General features: G+C 44.1%; 1 protein-coding gene across 1 annotated transcript in view; it reads right to left on the bottom strand.

The window, feature by feature from the left end:
* The window catches only part of TBL2 (transducin beta like 2), a 648,257-nt gene that overhangs the window by 292,587 nt on the left and 341,026 nt on the right, over positions 1–14,644 (bottom strand). The window lies entirely within an intron of this gene.

Here is a 14,644-nt window from a genome sequence, read left to right as displayed (position 1 = left end):
AAAGTCAATGTCTGTCATTATTTAGTGACTTCATTCCTAAATGCTTTTCCAGAAAACCACAAATGTTATGAGGAACAAACCAAAAATAAGAAGCAAAAATCTATTAATTCTGCAAAAACCTGGACAGCTGAGAGGTATAGTTCTGGGTTTGCTGCCCTTCCCCCCTCAAACTCATGGTCGAATCGAGCCTCCCCATTGCAGCCATTCTAATGTCCCATTCCTTGGTTATTTCGCCCCATTTACCATAAACACTGTAATATGCATACTGCATTTTACAGCACAAACCATAATAGATATCTGCTAAACAAAGCAATGCAGTCTCACAATGAAAATAAACTTAGCATTAAAACTTCTCTGATCTTGAAACTCACATTCATTGAAACAGCATTGAAACTCACTTTCAAAGAAAATACATTTTGCCAGTGGCAGATAAAGATTAACTTTGGGCTGTTTTCAAATCACAGGCCCCTTGGACACTAAACATACACATGCTCTTTGATACACCTTCCTGACCTTGTACAATACAGTATAGTTGTTAGACGGCATCTTAAATTTATTGTTTTGAACATTTTTCCAGTAAACAATGAAACAAAATGCATGTACCAATAATGACAAAACTGCCCAATTCAGAACATTTCCATCATAAAAGTCTACTCAAACTTCTACAGTCCACCAGTATCAGTAAATATGCACAATCTCTGAAGAAGTAAAAGCCATCTAAATAATTCCGCATTAAATATATCTGTAACTAATGAAGAGGTTGTTGCTAGCAAACAACTTTATATGTCACTGTTTCATCTACAGATAAAGCGCCTGTTGCCCTTGAGGAATAAATTGCCTATGTTGCATTAAAAAAATGATAAGCTAGTAATATCGCAATAGGGAATGGATGGCAAACTGATAACATGTTCATAGTTACTAGGTATCTTTGCCAAAAAGGATTGCAGCATCCATCCCCTTTAAAAGGCAGTACAATATCAGCAATATATCTATCTACTGTGGGAGTAGAACCCACAACCTTCTGCATCAAAAGCAAGTACACTACCTGTTGTGCTATTAACAATGCAAGCTGATGCTGCAGAAGCAGCACGAAACTTTTGTTCCCCTGCATTTCTCAGCTCCATGTAAAATGTACTCGACACTCAGCTGTATCCCTGAAATTTGCAGCACAAGAAATTTGGATAAAGACAAAATTTATTGGGGGGGGGGGGCAAAAGCCCAAAAACCAGGGACACATTTTAAACATGGCTTGTATAATGTTGGAAAGTTGCTAGAACAAAATGCTGTGTTACCACCATACATTTCACTGCCAAGACTTGAACCCAGGGGACCCTGTGCAAAACAGTCAGAGCAAAGTACAGTTGTGTGCACTTACCATAAAGGTAGATGTTAGAGTGTATTCACTGTTGCAGTCATTACATTTGGGTACTCTCTGCTGGCAGGTTGCCCTCAGTTGGCCTGAATAACAAAGTCTTGGGTCCTGCGTAGGTTGCTGTCTATTCTTCCATGACGTCAGGTCATCAGGGGTATAAAACATGCAGCCGACGGCCATTTTATTCAGTTTTTCTTGCCCCAGATGTCAGGTGCCCCCAAATGGGGAGAAAAAAAAAAAAAAATATATATATATATATAAATAAATAAATAGTAATATATGTAAATGCACTTTTAGCAACATAAACTTCACCTTCATCTAAAAGCAAATACACCACAAAGGCTTTAGAATATAGAGAAGAAAAGAGAAATTACAGAAAAGGGGGATGGCGGGTGGGTAACCCGGACTGCAACAGTGAATGCACTCGAACATCTACATTTATGGTAAGTATACACAACTGTACTAGATTCTTCATGTTTCACTGTTGCAGTCATTACATTTGGGTAGAATCCCAAAGCTATGGATGGAGGATGGGACTAAACAGCATTAGGTATAAGGCCCTGCAGAACTGCAGTGGAAAGCCTGCCCTAGATTTAGAGAAGAGAGGCAAATGATAATGCTTTGTGAAAGTATGAACAGAGCTCCAGGTAGCAGCTTCTAGAATGTCTTTGGTTGGAACTCCTCTGAGAAAGGCTGCTGAGGTAGAGGCAGCCCTGGTGGAATTTGACCCAATTCCCTTGGACACAGGTTTACCATGATGCAAGTAGCAGAAACGAATGCAGTGGCTTATCCACTTAGAACAGCCTGCTTTGATATAGCCTGCCCTCTGATCCTGAAGCAAATGCCAACAGTAGTTGCTCAAATTTTCTTAGAGATTTGGTCCTGGTTAAGTAGAATCTTCATAGGTTGGTACTAGGCTATTGGCCCTAGGGCCTATGCAAGCCTAGCCATAACAATTCCCTGGATATTTCTTCCCACGATATTTACTTCTCTGGGCCCCTGTCTAGCAGGGCGACTGACATGATCCCTGGGTTGAATTGCCTATCTCCCATCCAATCATCAAGGTTCCTTTTGAAGAGGGCCAATGAGGCGCTCTGCTTGACATATATGGGCAGTCTATTCCAGAGTATGGGGAGTCTCTGAGTCAGAAACCTATCCCTCCAGCATGTTTTGTTCATTGTGATGACAAGGTTTAGATCCCTGGAGCATGTGGCTCTGAGGGACTGGGATTTCTTTAAGTGGAGCATGTTCAACAGCTCAGGGTTTGACATGGCCTTGTAGGTTAAGCAGAGATCGCCTCTGAGAAGACGATATGCCACAGAGTATAGCTGGAGTTTTTTTTTTTTTTTTTTTTTTTTTAGACAGTCAGCATATGGCATCTGCTTTAGGCCTGTGATTCTTTTAGTGAGGTATTTCTGTGGCCTTTCTAGCTGTTGCAGATGTCTTGTGAGGTACATACCAAACAGGGCATTATACTATATAATGGGTCTAATGAGGGATGAGTACAGTGGGACAATGACCTCCTTTTTTTCTGGATGAAAAGCCCTTAGCGATGAGGTGTGCCACATAGGATTTCCTGACTGTTGTGGCGATGTGGTTATCAAAAGTGAGACCACTGTCCACCTGTGTCCCTAAGTCTCTCATCACACTTTCGATGTTTAGCGTCCTGACACCTATATGGTAATTCATGGGTACATGTTTTTTTCCAAAGGGGATAACTACACATTTCTTGGCATTAAGCTTGAGCCCATGGCTCTGGCACCAGGCATCTGTTTCTGTAAGGCCTTTCTGTAGAATATCCACATCATTTGGGGATTCAATAATGGCTCCCAGTTTGCAGTCATCTGCAAACTTTGTTAGCCAGAGTCCCTTAGTGTTGGCCTGTACTTCAGAGAAGTAGATGCCAAATGAGAGTGGTCCCAAGACTGAACCCTGAGGTACTCCACTTATCTGGAGCTGGATTTGGAGTCGGCTACTTTTACAGTCTGGGTTCTGTCAGTAAGACAGTTGGCAACCCATCGAGTGACGTAGGGATTTATGCCAGCTTAGTAAGTTTATCTATGATTCCAGAGCTGTGTACGTCCAATGAATGCAGAAATCCTCTCCCCCTTGTTCTGCGGATTTGAGTAAAATGTTGGCAGGTGAATAGTTTGGTTAAGAGCCACACTGGATACCACCTTAGGCATAAAGGAAGGATTGGTCCTGAGGGACACCTTGTCCGGGTAAAATGTAATAAAAGGCTCCACAGCCATGAGAGCCTGTAGTTCTGAAACCCTTCTTGCTGAAGTAATTGCCAAAAGGAAAGCTGTTTTCCAAGATAAAAACTTTATATCCACATTAGCTGCTGGTTCAAAAGGAGGCAGGGTGGGTTTTTCCAGAACAAAACTGAGGTCCCATGCAGGAGTTGGTGATCTTCTGGGAGGCCTTAAATTTTTGGCCCCTCTAAGATACTGTTTTAGCAGAGGATGAGAGAAGATGGGAGGCTCCGTGATGTAATGAGCCGAGATGGCAGAGGCATGGATTTTTATTGAAGAAAAAGATAGGCCCTTGTCAAGCATCTCAGTCAAGTACTGTAAAATCTGAGGGATATTTGGTTTTGCTGTGTCCGTTCCTTGTGCTTGGTTTCAAGCACAGAATCTCTTCCATTTATCAGCATAAGATTTTCTAGTACTAGACATTCTGGCGTCCAAAATGACATCCATCACAGATTTACTGAGTGGTGTTGTTTGAATAATTACATGATCAGCCATGCTGCAAGGTTCAGAGTTTGGAGCGGAGTGTGAAGAATTTGATTGTTCTGCTGAGACAGTAGATGAGGTATTTGAGGCAAGTACCAAGGAGGGAGTTGAGACATATTGCTTAAAACTGGGTACCAGTGATGGCGAGGCCAGTCCGGAGCAATTAGGATCATTTTTGGTTTTTCCTGTCTGACCTTTAGTAAGACTTTGGAGAGAAGAGGCAGAGGAGGAAAGGCATAGACTGATAGGTTTTTCCAACTGAAGGATAGAGAATCCACTTTCCATGCTTGTCTATAAGTCCTTGTGCAGAATTTGTCCAGTTGAAAATTTTGGGGAGAGGCAAATGGATCTATGTCTGGGCTCCATTTCTGTGTTACCATGCTGTAGATTTGTGGAGCCAGTTTCCACTTGTGTGGGTCCATAAGATTTCTGCTTAGGTCGTCTGCCAGAGTATTTTGTTTTCCTGGCAGGAACTGAGCTTGAAGATGTACGTGGTAAGTCAAGGCTGTGTTCCACAATGCCATGGCTAGTCTGCAAAGGGGGTAGGAATGTGTACCCCCCCCTGCTTGTTTATGTACCACATAACCGTGGTGTTGTCAGTCTTTATCAGTAGTTGTCCTGGATGAAGTAAGTCCTTGAAGGCGGTCATGGCATTCTGAACAGCCAGCATCTCTTTCTGGTTGATATGCAGATGCATTTGTTTTGGGCTCCATATGCCCTGAATGCATCTCACCGCCAGGTGGGCCCCCCAAGCATAGTCTGATGCATCTGTAGTTAGGGTTTGGGTGGAAGGGGGTAGAGTGAATGACCGTCCCTTGTTTTGGTGACATGTCTCTGCCCACCAAAGAAACTCCTGTTGTAGGTAGGGAATGAGAGGAATCATGGTTTCCAGACTGTGACAGTGTTGACTCCATAAACTTTTTAGGTACCATTGAAGTTTCCTCACATGCAGTCTTGTATATGGAATTAGTAGAATGCAGGATGCCATGAACCCCAAAGCCTGCAGAATTTGTCTTGCAGATAACTGGGTTTTTGTTGCCATCTGTTTGAAGTACACAGTCAGTTGCCTTTGCTTGTCTGGCGTAAGTAAGCCATCTGGGCAGTTGTATTCAAGCTTGAACCCAGGAATGTAATTTCTTGAGAGGGTACCAGTTGTGATTTCTTTTTGTTTATTGTGTACCCTAGGCATGTTAGAAGCCTTTTTACAAACGCCAGATGTTGAAGAAGAATGTCCTTGTTCTCTGCTTGAATGAGACAGTCATCCAGGTAAGGATAAATTTGTATGCTTCTTTGTCTGCAAAATGCAATTATTGGTGCCAGGCACTTTGTAAAGACCCTGGGCAAAGTAGATAAGCCAAAGGGCAGTGCAGAGAATTGGTAATGCATAAAACCTGCCTTGAAGCGGAGGCATCTTCTGCACGATTCCCTTATTGGGATATGCAGGTATGCCTCTTAAGTCTAGAGTCACTAACCAAGCGTTCCTGCCCAGCATAGGCAGTAGCTGTTGTAAAGTCAGCATTTTGAATTTTGGAATGTCCAGGAACGTGTTCAAAATCGATAAGTCCAGTATTGGATGCCAGGCATTGTCTTTTCTGGGTACCAGGAACAGTCTTGAATAAAAACCTTGTCCTTTTTCCTGTTCTGGTACTGGTTGAATAGCTCCCATATCCATGATGGATGTAACTTGTTTCTGAGCCTCTGCCCATTGATTTTGTAGCAGATCTGGCCAACCATTTGGAATTGGAAAAGTATGGAAATTAAATCTGTACCTCTGGGATACTATGTTTAATACCCACTTGTCCTGGGTAATTAACTGCCAATTTTGAGCATGAAGTGCTAATTTTACCCCCAAGGGGGCTGCCAAAAGTTAAGTGCTTGGTGATGGTAGAGGGAAGTCATTGAGACTGCTTACTGTAGGGTTGTGCTTTGTTTCCTCCAGATTTGGAGGTGGAGGCACCCCATTGCTTTGACCTGTAAGAACCCTGTGATTGGTATCTAGAGCCTTTTGAGCACCTGGATTTGCCTTGAGAGGCTCTGTTGGACATAGGAAAGGACCAATTTTTAGTAGGCCAGTGCCTACTGAATCTGAGTGGCTGCACTTGTAAGAAATCTTTTACAGTTTGCATAGATTTAGCTTTGTCTTCCATTTTCTTTAAAACCTCTTCTGCCTTATTACCAGAGTATCATGCTGTAAAGGGGAATCCAACAATTTACCTTTAACATGATCAGGCAGATTTTGCTCCTTGAGCCAGACATGCCTTCTAATCACAGATCCAGTAACTGCGGCCCTGCAAGAGGCCTCCAAGGAATCAAAACCACATTGCAAAGCATGCTTTCCAACCTGTTCTGCTGCATGTAATAATTCCTGTAATTCTTTATTTTCCACACAATCAGAAATCAACATAATTTTCTGTTTCAATAAGCCCATAACATGCTGTTGATATTTAAGCATATGAAACTGGCAATTTAAGGCCCTAATTACCAAGGTTGCAGACGTATAAGCCTTCTCTCCCCATCTATCCAGTGCCCTGGAATCTCTTATCAGAGGGGGTAGGATTTTTAGCTGTAGAGGCCTTTACACCTCTGGGACCCTGTGAGATAGTTTCCGGATCAGCAGTAGGATTTTTGAACAAAAATGTGTGGAAGTCAGGAACCCTGTAACATCTGTCTGGCTTACTAGGAGCCGAAGGTAGGCAATCAGGAGCCAGGTATAGCCAAAGGCCTATGCTGAGGAAAAAGGAGGAAATCCCTAAGCCTCTTTTTTTATTCAGAGAAATCCTGACTATCCTAATGAAAATGTTCCCTTAAAGTATGCAAGGTTTCTCCAAAAGAATAATCCTCAGGAGGAGATGCAGATGGGATGGATTCTTCTGCATATGAATCCTCATATGATGGTATACAAAATTCCTGATCAGAAGACGAAACAGAAGAAATGGAAACCTGATCTGAAGATTCATATTCAGTGTCTTGCCTAGGCCTCTTAGCAGGGGGGGGGGGGGTTGGGAACCCCTGATCAAGGTAATTAAGTCCTCAGCTATTTTGATCATCTGTTTTTCAGGCATAGGGGCCTGAGCACGTGGCTCATGCATCGTTTTTTTAGACTAAGAAGATGTTTTTGATCTTGTTTTTGAAGCTGGCATCGGTTTTATATAAAAATGTTGAGGCCTGAAAACACCCTCAGAAGCCGGTGCCTGCTCAGCGGCTCCGGACCCATCCAAGGGAGAGACATCCGCGGGTTCAATACTCTGAGAATCTCGTGGCATACCGGACTCCGCATGGGTCTTGGTAGAGGCCTGTGACTCAAAAGTAGCGAGTATCAGGGGCTGCAAAAGCACCTCACTGAGTACCGGCAAACCGGTGACTGGCTTAGGAGAAGCTTCATCGTCGGTTTTGGACCTTGGCGCTCCGTCTCTGTCTTTTTCTTTGCGTTTTTTGTGAACTCCGGTAGTCGGACAGCTAACGGACGACATTTCAGGGCAATTAAATCTGGATCCAAAATATTTAGAAGCAAAAATATACCAACGCTTAATAGTGCGTTGGTTAAATCTAGCACAAAACCGACAGCAAGCCACGTTATGATCTGGGCCTAGGCAAGGAGTACAGTACAAATGAAAATCCTTATGAGGTATTTGCTTCCCACAAGTAATGCAATTATTAACTTTTACTGACATCGGTAAGGAGTAAGAAAAAGTTTCCCCAACGGGGTATTTGGCTTTAGTTGAAGACTTCGGTTCTAAAACTCGTATGGGAAAATTTCAGGAGTCGGCCGACCGGCACTTGCGAACTACTTCTGCTTCAGGCACCGCGCGGCAAGAAAGACTGAATAAAATGGCGTCGGCTGCATGTTTTATACCCCTGCCGACGACGTCATGGAAGAGGAGACAGCAACCGACGCAGGACCCAAGACTTTGTTATTCAGGCCGACTGAGGGCAACCTGCCAGCAGATTACCCAAATGTAATGACTGCCATAGTGAAACATGAAGAACTTCATACCACTATGCCAAATCAGCTGTTTTGTGAAAGAGAGGAAGACTGAAACTTAAATAGCTACCACTTAGTGAATTCAGTTCTCACGATAGTTCTCAACCTCATAGCAAAAAACAAGTGGACAAAACCAGTAATGGGGGAATACAGCCCCCAAACATATTCAGTGAATTTATATTCACTGAATTCAGTTTTCACCATAGCTCTCAACCTTAGCACAAAAAGCCTGGACGAAGCCAATAATCTGGGAATACAGTCCCAAAAATAGGGACAAATTTAAAATATCCATGTTATAAACTTAGAAAATTGCTGGAATACAAAGTTATGTGTTACCATGTACTTTGTGAAGAATATGAAATATGAAATATAAATGCCTGTTATTTTAATGTTAACCAGGAAAGTACAACTTGGAACAAAAGCCAATTTTCAGCAGAGCAGGGACAAACACTCCAGACACATGTCTTTGTAAGATGGAAGGGCATGCAGACTCCACACACAGAAGGCACCACAGGCAAGAATCAAACCAGAGAACCTGTAGCTTTAGTCAACAATGCTACTAGTGCACTACTGACTTTGCAAGTTAAAACAAACATACAGAAACCACAGATTTTATGAGGAACATAACAAATATGAGGCAAAAATCTGCAAACTTTTTACAAATGGTGGAAAGGGAATTCAAGCCCTTGCCATCTGCACCCAAGGTACAGGGTTCAAGCCTGAGTATTCTCTACCCACCACCATGTGTTCTGTAGCCACCATTATATAGCAACTGGGGCATCACACACGCACCTTCTCCATAGCCCGCAGTCCTGAATCAACCTTACCCGAATAATCTGTAGCAGCCCTGATTCACACACCTAACCTTACCTGAATAATCCACAGCAGCCCTGGATTCACACACCTTAATCCGGTCGCAGCAGCAGAATCACGGCTGGTTTCCTTCTCCTTTCACACACCTTAATTTGGTCGCAGCAGCAGAATCAACGACTGGCTTCTCCTTAGCCCACCCGTGCAAACTAACGCTAATGGCTGGTTTCCTGGCTCCGTGAGAGTAGGCCGGGGTTTCCTGGCTCTGCGAGAGTAGGCTGCAGGCTCCAGCCTGCGGGTGATGCAGTCTGGTGTCCTTCCGATCTGTGCGGCCGTTACCAAACAGACATCTGGGGCTGCAGGACAGAAATGCCTTTCTCCCCTTTCCGGACTACATAACACAGCAGTCTGTAGTTCTGTGAGTACCAGGAACTCCAAGCACGCATGCGTGGAGTTCTGGGACTCGAATTTTTTTTTTTTTTAATTTTGTATTTCATTTTTTTATTTCTTTTCTTCTACAGGTGGGGGTCTGCAGTCCTATAACACGAACTGCCCCTGGCGTAGTGTGCATCTTAACACTGCCTGGAACCAATTTGCCACAGTGGGAATAACACAAAGCAATAGCTGAAGATATCCATTAAGAAATGGTTTGCTTCATTATAGATGTCTTTTACTAATCCCATTCAGGGATGGCCTTAGGTAAAACTAGTTCCTAGACAGAAAACTCCCAAATGCAAAGTAGTGCTAACAATGCCTGATAGTGACTGTTTAAACTGAGAAAATGACTGAACAGTTATAGTCACAACATCTGATGACTATATAATATTATTTCATCTCCACAGCATACCTCTCAACCTAGAGACACTGAAAACAGGAACAAAGGCCCAAGGAACCTTCATCTTCTTCTTTTGGCTTTTCCCGGTTAGGGGTCGCCACAGCGGATCATCTGTCCGCTCATGATTGCAGTGGAGTTTTATGGTGTTGAGTTACCAGCCCGGCGCCCAACCTTCCACAGAAGGCACACACTCACACCTAGGGCCAATTTAGAGTGTACAATCCACCTACTGCATGTCTTCGGGATGTGGGAGGAAACCGGAGCACCCGGAGGAAACCCACACGACCACAGGGAGGACATGCATACTTCGCACAGAAGGCACCCCTGCCGAGAATCGAACCGGAGAACCTCTTGCTGTGAGGCGGCAATGCTAACCGTTGCACCACCATGGCCCGCCCTTGAACCTAAAAAGCTAAAAATCTGGACATTTAATTAGCATTGAATTTGAATACCAAATAGCACATAACTATTCCTGCTTAAAGAAGGAACATGGGATACTACTCATCACATCAATACATCCATGCTGTCAAGTCTCCATCTGGTTCAACCTGTGGGTTATGGGATCAGACTCGTATCTGATGCTGGCCGATTTCCAAGACTTCAGCTCAGCAAGCTCCCCCTCCCCTACCCATAATCCCCACATCACTAGAAAGTACAGTTGTGTACACTTACCATAAATGTAGATGTTAGAGTGTCTTCACTGTTGCAGTCATGACTGTAGGGTTCTCCCCTGCCGGCAAGCAGTCCTCGGTCGGCCATAATCCCAAAGTCTGGGTCCGGCGTCAGCTGCTCAGCCACGCTCCCTGACGTCAGAGCGCCAGGAGTATAAAGCTGGCAGCCGACGCCATGTTTTCCAGTTTTTCTTGCCCCAGATGTCAGGTGTTCCAAAATGAGTAAAATCCCATACCCTTTGCAAATACACCTCAGAAGAAGGGAACCACACAAAAGAAAAAATAAGAGGGGACAGGAGGGAGGGTAACCCAGACTGCAACAGTGAAGACACTCGAACATCTACATTTATGGTAAGTGTACACAACTGTACTATGTTCATCGTGTTTCACTGTTGCAGTCATGACTGTAGGGTTGAATCCCAAAGCAGAAGGAAAGGGAGGTGGTCATAAAGTAGAGGGGGCGGCTAAAAGGCCCTGCAAGACTGCAGAAGCAAAGCCTGCCCTAGACTTGGAGTAGAGAGGTAGACTGTAGTGCTTAGAAAAAGTATGCACTGAACTCCAAGTTGCAGCTTCCAAAATGTCTTTGGTAGGAACTCCCCTGAGGAAGGCAGCAGCTCTGGTAGAGTGAGTCCTTATACTCCCTGGGATTTGCTTTCCATGGTGTGAATAACAAAATCTGATTCCATGAGCAATCCATTTAGAAATGGTCTGTTTTGAAATGGCTTTACCTTGGGAACTTGAAGAATAAGAAAAGTAGAGTTTTGTACCTACCATAAATGTAGATGTTCGAGTGCTAATACAGCTGCAGTCATAACAGATGGGTTCTCCTGCCGTCAGGCGGGTCCTCGGTCGGCCGAATTCCAAAGTCTAGGTCCGGCGTCGGTTGTTGTCGCTTCTTCCCGGACGTCAGTGCGACAGGGGTATAAAGGAACCAGCCGACGCCATCTTCTTCAGTTTTTCTTGCCCCAGATGTCAGGTGCCCCCAGAAGGAAGGCAATACATAAAATTTGTGTACTAAAGCAATACAATATAATCAAAATACAGTAGTTGCAAGCAAATACACCATAAATGAATACCCCAATCAGGTTGTATGAGGATGTGTTAGCCTATAGGCCTGTCCCAAGAGGGGAAGGAGGGAGGGAAACCTGGACTGCAGCTGTATTAGCACTCTAACATCTACATTTATGGTAGGTACAAAACTGTACTATGTTCATCGTGCATACAGCTGCAGTCATAACAGATGGGTAGAATCCCAAAGCTAAGAAAGGGGTGGTAGGCACTAGGTGGAACTAGGAGGAGACAGAATGCCCTGCAAGACTGCAGTGGCAAAGCCTGCTCTAGTTTTGGAGTATAATGGTAGGTGGTAGTGCTTGGAGAAGGTATGCACAGAACTCCAAGTGGCTGCTTCCAAAATATCTTTGGTAGGAACTCCTCTGAGGAAAGCTGCAGAGGTAGCTGTGGCCCTTGTGGAGTGAGATCTGATGCCTGTAGGTACAGTTTTGCCATGAAAAGAATAGCAAAAGCGTATGCAGTGGGCTATCCATTTTGAGATTGTCTGTTTGGAAATTGACTTTCCTTGAGCTCCTACAGCATAGGACACAAAGCTGTTCTGATTTTCTGAAAGGCTTTGTTCCGTCCAAATAATAACGCAGTTGTCTGTGGATGTCCAAGGAATGTAGTAATCTCTCCCCTTTGTTTTGAGGATTAGGATAAAACGTTGGTAAGTGTATGGCCTGATTCAAAGCTACCCTGGATATCACTTTAGGCATAAAGGACGGGTTGGTTCATAAGGAAACTGTCCTGATGGAAGATGATAAAAGGCTGCAGAGCCATGAGAGCTTGTAGTTCTGAAACTCTACGAGCTGAGGTAATAGCCAGAAGGAAAGCTGTTTTCCAGGACAAATATTGCAAATCTGATGAGGCAGCTGGCTCAAAGGGAGGCAAGGTCAGTTTTTCCAGAATGAAATTGAGGTCCCAAGCAGGTATTGGTTGTTTCCTTGGGGGTCTTAGATTCTTAGCCCCTCTGAGGAACCGTCTTAAGAGAGGGTGAGAGAATAAGGGTGGATCAGTGTTGTACTCTGCAGAGATGGCTGAGGCATGGATTTTGATGGAGGAGAATGAAAGTCCACTGCTTAGCAGCTCAGCTAGATACTGTAGTATTTGAGGTAAATTCAGTTTTCCAGGATCCTGGCCCTTTTTCTCATTCCGGACACAAAACCGTTTCCATTTTGCGGAGTAAGCTTTTCTGGTTGACGGCCTTCTGGCCTCCAAAATGACATCCTGCACCTCCTTGGAGAGCAGGGTTTGTTGTGATGCTAAGGAATCTTCCATGCGGCTAGATTGAGTGTTTTTAGCTGGCTGTGAAGAGTTTTGAAGCTGTGCTGAGTCAGGAGAAGAGGCAGTAGAGGTAGGGTCCATGGTGGGGAATGCGTCAGGCTCCTCAGGAGTGGGTACCAGTGTTGTCTTGGCCAGTCTGGAGCAATGAGAATCATCTTTGGTCTGTCTGCTCTGGTTTTCAATAGAACTTTGGGCAGCAGAGGAAGAGGTGGGAAGGCATAAACTGTCATTGATGTCCAACTGAAAGAGAGAGCGTCCACTCTCCAGGCCTTTGGATGGAAAATCCTTGAGAAGAATTTTGTCAACTGGTGATTTTTGTGGGAGGCAAAGAGATCTCTGTCTGGCCTTCCCCATGCTTGGATTATTTCTGTAAAAACTTTTGGATGCAACTTCCATTCGTGTGAATCTGTCATATTTCTGCTTAGGTTGTCTGCCAGCATGTTTTCCTTGCCTGGCAAGTACTGTGCTTGTAGTTCGATTTGCAAGTCCATGGCCATGTTCCAAACTGACATGGCCAGTCTGCATAGGGGGTATGAATGTGTTTCCTCCCTGTTTGTTTATGTACCACATACCTGTGGTGTTGTCCGTTCTTATCAATAGTTGACCTGGTTGCAGAAGGTCCTTGAAAGCTATAATAGCATTTATTACTGCTAGCATTTCCTTTTGTTTCATGTGAAGGTGCTTTTCTTTTTGGGACCATTTGCCCTGAATGCACCGATCTGTCATGTGCGCCCCCCAGGCGTAGTCCGAGGCGTCTGTTGTGATGACTTGATTTGCTTGAGGCTTGCTGAATGGAAGACCTGTGTTTGTTTGGCATGCTTGAGCCCACCACAGAAATTCCTTTTGTAGACATGGAATTAGTGGTATTATTGTTTCCAAACTGTGGCTGTGTTGAGACCATAGGCTTTTCAGGTACCATTGAAGTTTCCTCATATGCAGCTTTGCACATGGGATTAGTAAGATGCAAGATGCCATGAATCCCAGAGCCTGCAGGATTTTCCTTGCAGTTAGCCTGGTGCAATTTGCTAGTGCTCTGAAGTATTGAGTTAGTTGCCCCTGCTTCTCTGGCGTGAGGTAGGCCATCTGAGTGTTTGTGTCCAAGTTGGCACCCAGGAAAGTTATCTTCCGAGAGGGTATTAGACTTGATTTTTTTTTGATGACTGTGCATCCCAGGGAGTTCAACAACATTATTACATAAGCCAGATGTTTCAGAAGAATGTGCTTGCTGTCCGCTTGGATCAGGCAGTCGTCCACATAGGGGTAAATTTGTATCCCTTGAAGTCTGCAGTAGGCAATTACTGATGCCAGGCATTTCGTGAATACTCTGGGCGCAGTAGATAAGCCAAAGGGCAATGCAGAGAATTGATAATGGGTTGAACCTGCAAGAAATCTGAGGTATCTTCTGCAATTTTGTCTGATTGGGACATGCAGGTATGCCTCCTTGAGGTCCAATGTTACCAGCCAAGACTCCTTGCCCAGCATGGGAAGAAGCTGCTGTAGAGTGAGCATCTTGAATTTTGGTATGAGTAGAAATGTGTTTAGGATGGATAGGTCCAAAATAGGTCTCCAATCTTTTCCCTTCCTTGGTACCAGGAATAGTCTGGAATAAAAACCTTGACCTTGTTCGTGTGTAGGTACCTCTTGAATAGCTGTCATGTCTATGAGATCTGTAATTTGCCTTTGTGCCTCTGCCCTTTGATTGTGTGGCAGGTTTGGCATGCCTCTCATTTTTGGAAGGGTGTGAAAATGGAATCTGTAGCCTCTGTTTATAATGTCCAGGATCCATTTGTCTTTTGTGACAATATGCCAATTTTTTGAAAATAATGCCAGCTTTCCTCCTTGAGTCTTGCTTGGCATGCAAAGGGGAAAGTCATTGGGCTTGCTTTCTGAATGATTGTG

The sequence above is a fragment of the Protopterus annectens genome, chromosome 13.part0 (genome assembly GCF_019279795.1).
Source record: "Protopterus annectens isolate FY-2018-M chromosome 13.part0, PAN1.0, whole genome shotgun sequence".
Classification (NCBI taxonomy): Eukaryota; Metazoa; Chordata; order Ceratodontiformes; family Protopteridae; genus Protopterus; species Protopterus annectens.
This window is presented reverse-complemented; position numbering and strand designations above follow the sequence as displayed.